This window comes from Ornithorhynchus anatinus, chromosome 19, assembly GCF_004115215.2.
Source record: "Ornithorhynchus anatinus isolate Pmale09 chromosome 19, mOrnAna1.pri.v4, whole genome shotgun sequence".
Taxonomy (NCBI): domain Eukaryota; kingdom Metazoa; phylum Chordata; class Mammalia; order Monotremata; family Ornithorhynchidae; genus Ornithorhynchus; species Ornithorhynchus anatinus.
This window is the reverse complement of record NC_041746.1, coordinates 8,992,180-8,998,179: the sequence shown is the minus strand read 5'-3', so window position 1 is coordinate 8,998,179 and position 6,000 is coordinate 8,992,180.

Below are 6,000 nucleotides of genomic sequence, written 5' to 3'. Positions count from 1 at the left end.
TTCCTATTTTACATGAGGAAGCAGAGATACCAAGAAGTTAAGTAACTTGCCCAAGGTCAAACAGCAGGCAAGTGGCAGAACTGGGATTAGAACCCAAATTGCCTGACGCCCAGGCCCTGTTCTTTCCACGGGGGAACGCTGCTTTTCTAGTGGACCCTCTTTGTTGCAAAACTATTAAAAACGTGCTCCCTTCTTTGAGGACTTCTCAGATTAACTCTTCTCCCCTCAAAATCTGAGTAGGTTTCTGTAAAATCTTCTCATAAATTTGTCATATTTAAATGCATTTATGATTCTATTACTTTCCCTTTATATCTTCTCCTTTATTCTTGCAGATCTGTGTTTTTTAAAATCTGCTCCTGTAGACTGAATTTCTCAAGAGTATGAACCATGTCTAAATTCTTAATAATAGTAATACTTGTTTAGCACTTACTATGTGCCGAGCACTGTACTGAGTGCTGGAGTAGGTGCAAGATACTCGGGCCCCACATGGGGCTCGCAGTTTAAGTAGAAGGGAGAATAGGTATTGAATTCACATTTTGCAGATGAAGGAACTGAAGCACAGAGAATTTAAGTGATTTGCCCAAGGTCACACAGCAGATATGTGGAGAAGCTGGGATTAGAACCCAGGTCCTCTGCCTCCCAGGCCCGTGCTCTTTCCACTAGGCCACTCGGCTTCTCTTTTTTCTTTGAAACTCCCCACACATGGGACTTGAGAATGAACACAGTGGGCATTCAGTAGATACTGTTGATTCACTGACTGACCAAAAATAGTCATACGAATGTGGCTTTTGCCTGGATTGTTTTTAAAATGAGCAAAATCCTCTGGGCAAACTCTTACAATAGTATGCAACATGTTTTGCTAGAAAAGCCCATGGTAGTATCTAAAATAGCGTAAATCATCAGTTTTTAATCTGGCAGGAAGTAGATAGTGGCCCATTAAACTTTCGTAATTAAATTTCCCCTGAACTCCCCCATAGAACCATTATCTGAGTTTTCTAATTAACACAAGAGGAGGGAGTCAATTCAGATTGATGGGATCTAGAGCCATCCCCTTTCATTTTAATGACCTTTAATAAACTTTTATTACTATTGATATTGATAATTATAATACACCCTTTAATTCTGCAATGTGATTCTAAGGACCTTTTCAAAAATTACAAAATTCACCTTTAAAGCTAGAGAAGGCAGCGATGTTAAACTCACACACGCTGTCATTTTAAGCTAGTGACTTGGCAGAGACCATCAGTGGGTGGACAGGCTCTGTGTAAATGCCTTTTCACACTGCTGTTAATTTGTGGCCCCTCTATCCCAAACTGCCCCAGCCCTCCAATTTCACAGTGGCGCCTCCCCCAAGCAGAGGCTGACAATCGTGCTGAATTGGGAGGAGGCTTGGTGACAAATAACTATGAGAGTTATGCAGAGTTTGCTTCCGCTAGATATACCTGAGACAACTAGAGGTCAGAGGCTCAAGAGGATAAACCAATGTTCCGCTTAAAGAAATACTGCCCAGGAGTCGTCTGAAATTCTGTAAACTGGTAAAGGGCTTCTGGCTCATTTTAAAATTGGTGTTGCCAAATTTATCCCATTCCAGTTTCCCAACCATAAAGTGACAAGAGACTCATCTTATGGTTGACATGGGTGCTAATTCCCCCATTTTATTGGTAATGTGCCTGCATTTTGGATGGCAGCTCGAAATACACAGAAAACTAACAATCTATCACCCAACAGCCCTAATTTCCACCAAATTATTCCTGGGTCAGTTATTCGAGATCAAAGATCTGACATCCTCTTTGTCAGTCAATTGTATTTATTGAGCGCTTACTCTGTGCAGAGCACTGTACTAAAAGCTTGGGAGAGGACAATAGAACAGTGAAGAAACACATTCCCTGCCCACAGTGAACTTACAGTCTAGAGGACTGTGATTATGAGCAGTAGGCAGTCAGAAATCCCAAGAGCTCAGACTCTCAGGGCTGAGGTGATTTTGGGAGGGGGGTGAGGGTCACCTTTCACTGTTCCATTGCGGGGTTAGGGGTCTCAGTTTGATAGAGCCTTCTCCAAGAGCCCTCTCCTCCATTACCACCACCTGAGGACAATGCTTAGGGGGAGAAGAGCAGGTGCTGCATGAAATTACGCTTGGAGCTCCGCTCAGCACCTGATAAATGCTCACAATAATTGCCGCGGCGAGTGCCGGGGATTTAGACTGACCTAGATTTCCCAGGGAGCCTCCCTGCTTGAAGAAGATTCTCAAGACTCTCCATAGTCCCCTAGGAAATCCCAGAGGACCCGAAATGAGCTACATGATTCAGGGAAGCCGGTGGAGACATCCAGTCAATAGCTGAGTTCCCACCAGCTAGAAACCCACTGCAGCAAGTGCCTGGGAGTTTCCAGTTGGATATTTCTTCATGATTACATGAATTTTATTTTTCAGTCCAAAATCGAATAAAGTGAAGACTAGTCATAGTAATTGCTTTTTCACCACGCTTCTTTTTTTTTTTCCTATTAATAAAGAAGCATTGGCAGTCATTGCCAGTAACCTACATTTTTTATGTTAATAAAATAGTAAAATGGGAAAAGAATGCATTTGCTATATGGGTATCGGCAGAAAAGTTTAATAACAACATTCATTCCCACCTGGTGGAATTCTGCATTTAGATGAGGTCAAAGATGGCTATTAAATTGAATCATAGGGCTTATTAAGGATGAAAGTTATATTTCTGGTCTTTGATTTGCTAATGTTCAGGGATTCAGTTCAAGGGACTCCGTGAAAAACCTGAAACCAATAGCTGGCTGTGTGTAAACTGATAGTTTTGCATTTTTCCTTTGGGTGGCTGGCAAAAAAGCAATTCACTGTTCAGTTTAACTTATAGGGATTTTTAAAGCCAGAAGAATGAGGAGGAGCTGCCCATTTATGGTTTAAATCCCAGGATTTTAGATCCTAAATTTAGCATACATCAACATAGGCAAATTAGCTGGATAGCTGAACTCTAAAATTAAATGTGGCTGTAATTACCTTGATATTTCTGGTCCCCAAAAATTGACAACTGAACTATTAAGATAATTTAGCTCTTATTATACGTTACTCCTAAATTACCCAGATAACTTGTGTGTAGACAGACATACCCCTAGGCAAAAACTGGAAAATTATCTTGATTAGAGGCTTTCTTGGTTGGTCCAAAGTAGACCTTACTGAGCTAATTGATTTTTCCTCCACTGTCGCTTGCAAGTTTCTCATCATAGTTGCCCTGTGATTTAAGGTCAGTAAGACTACGATTACTTTTGCCATTTCCAAAATCCTCTACAACTGGCTCTCCCAAGTGCTTGGCACACAATAAGCGCTCAGTAAATACGATCGAATGAATGAATGAATGAACTGGCCTAAAGGCTCTCCAGGAACTCTTCCTCATCTTACATATCAGCTCTCTGACCCACTTCTCTCAAGGATCTCTCTCTTCCTTCTTCCCAAGCTGACCTTTAAGCTACAGCTCTCCCAGAGAGGGCCTAACCTAACTACTCACCTTGCACAGTAAAATCTTTTAGCCTCCAGCATTACCCAACAGCTCCCCTGCCAGATTTCTCACTTGATAGATTTCAATCCATTATTATTATTATTATAATTATCGGGACCATGTCTACTAACTCCATTGTATCTGTACTCTTCCAAGCACGTAGTAAAGTGCTCTGCACAGAGACCTAGGTTCTAGAATCCAGAAGGACCTGGGTTCCAATCCCAGCTCTGTACATGTCTGCTGTGTGACCTTGGGAAAATCACTTAACTTCTCTGTGCCTCAGTTTCCTCATCTGTAAAATGGGGATTAAGACTGTGAGCTCCATGTGAGACAGAGACTGTGTCCAAACTGATTAACTTGAATCTCCCCTAGCACTTAGAACAGTGCTCGATGCATAATAGGCACTTAACAGGTACCATCATTATTATTGTTATTATTAATAATAAATACCATTGATTGATTTAGTAAGCACTTACTGTGTGTAAAGCACTGCTCTAAGAGCTGGGGTAGATATAAGATCATCAGGTCACATACAAAGTCCCTGTCCCACATGGTGCTCATGGCCTAAGGACCTGGGGCTCACTATCCGAACCTAGTAATTTGTGATCTGCTCTACAATATTGGTTAAAAAACCCGTATTTTTTCACATTTTTGCAATCAACTTTTCATTTTCACTCCTTAGGTACCATGATTATTTTTTCACAAACTTTCTAGATTAAATGTAATCTCTTCTGCAAAAATGACACCAGTGATTTATGTGTCTGGTAGGGATTCACTGTATTTCCTGGTCATTTACATTAATTTTTTTTTCTTTAACCACTTCTACTAGATTGGGTTTCTCAGGGACCATTCTTATTTTGTTGTATTACCTCTATTTTAATTCCTCTCCTTCATCTCAGTAAAAGAAACTATTGTGATCAGATACTAAACATATCCTTGGATGGGCCACTTAAAGAGTTTACATTTGTACATGGGCCACACTTTTCAGAAAGCTACAGGTTACCAATGAATGTTTTGTAAAACTCTCATCTCTCTAATAAAATATTATTCAGGCTAACTTGATAAATAGAACTACAGTATTTCTGTTCATCTGTTGCATGAACAGTAATTAGGGGCTGAGGCAAGGAGAGCCCAAGCGGACGTGTCCACCAACTCTGTCATAGTGTCCTTTCCCAAGCGCTTAGTACAGTGCTCTGCACCCAGTAAGCACTCAATATATACAATTGATTGAGCATTATATTTGGCACTTGGGATATACAAAACATACACAAGACACACACTTCCCTCAAGGAGCTTACAATTTAAGGAGAAGACAAGCATACATAAATGCAGACAATAATAATAATAATAGTTTTTGTTAGGCACTTACTATATGCCAAGCACTGAGTACTAAGCGTTGGGGTAGATATAAGGTAATCAGGTCCCACATGGGGCTCACAGTCCAAGTAGGAGGGAGGACAGGTATTGAATCTGTCAAACGGCAGGGACTGTCTCTATCTGTTGCCGACTTGTTCATCCCAAGCGCTTAGTACAGTGCTCTGCACATAGTAAGCGCTCAATAAATACTATTGAATGAATGAATCCCCTTTTTGCAGATGAAGGAATTTAGGTGCAGAGAAGTTAAATGACTTGCTCAAGATCACACCTCAGGTAAGTGACAGAGTTGGGATTAGAACCCAGGTTTTCTGACTCCCAGGTCCATTCTCTCTCCACTAGGCTAAATGTAGATTAAAAGTGAGTGTAGATTAAAAATTACAAGCCCAAGGGGATAAGTACAGGATGACTTCTGATCTAAATGATTTCGCCTATCACAATAGGAAGAGCTGTAAAAACTCTACAGAGCAAAGATTCTGTATGCCTTGAACTAAAAGGTAGATTGAATTATGTTTTAGATAAACTGTATTACCAGAAACAGTACAGTTTCAAATTTTCTGAACCCTCAGATTGAAGGCAGCTATAGTATAGGGGACAGTTTTCTCATGTAACCATGGACACATATTTAGTCCATTTAAAGTTTGAATAATCTTCCTAGCGTAATTTAATAGCATCTTTGACACTTCATTTAAGTTACGTAAAGAAATCAAGTTGCCTTAGGGATTGCAATCTGACAAAATGTATACAATCTGAAGGGTACCCAGGTGAAGTACTTGTAAAATCAAAATCCTGTAACAATGAAAAAATTTAAAATAGGATCTAATATACGTCCCTATGGAGAACCTCTACCAGCATTACCTAGTGGATAGAGCACAGGCCTGGGAGTCAGAAGGGCCTGGGTTTTAATCCAAGCTCTGCCCCTTGCCTCCTGTGTGACCTTGGGCAAGTCATTTCACTTCTCTGGGCCTCAGTTACCTTGGCTGTAAAATGGGGATTAAGACTATGAGCCCCATGAGGGACAGTGACTGTGTCCAACCCGATTTGCTTGTATCTACACCAGCGCTTAGTACAGTGCCTGGCACATTGGAAGCGCTTAACAAATGCCACAGTAGTAAGCCAA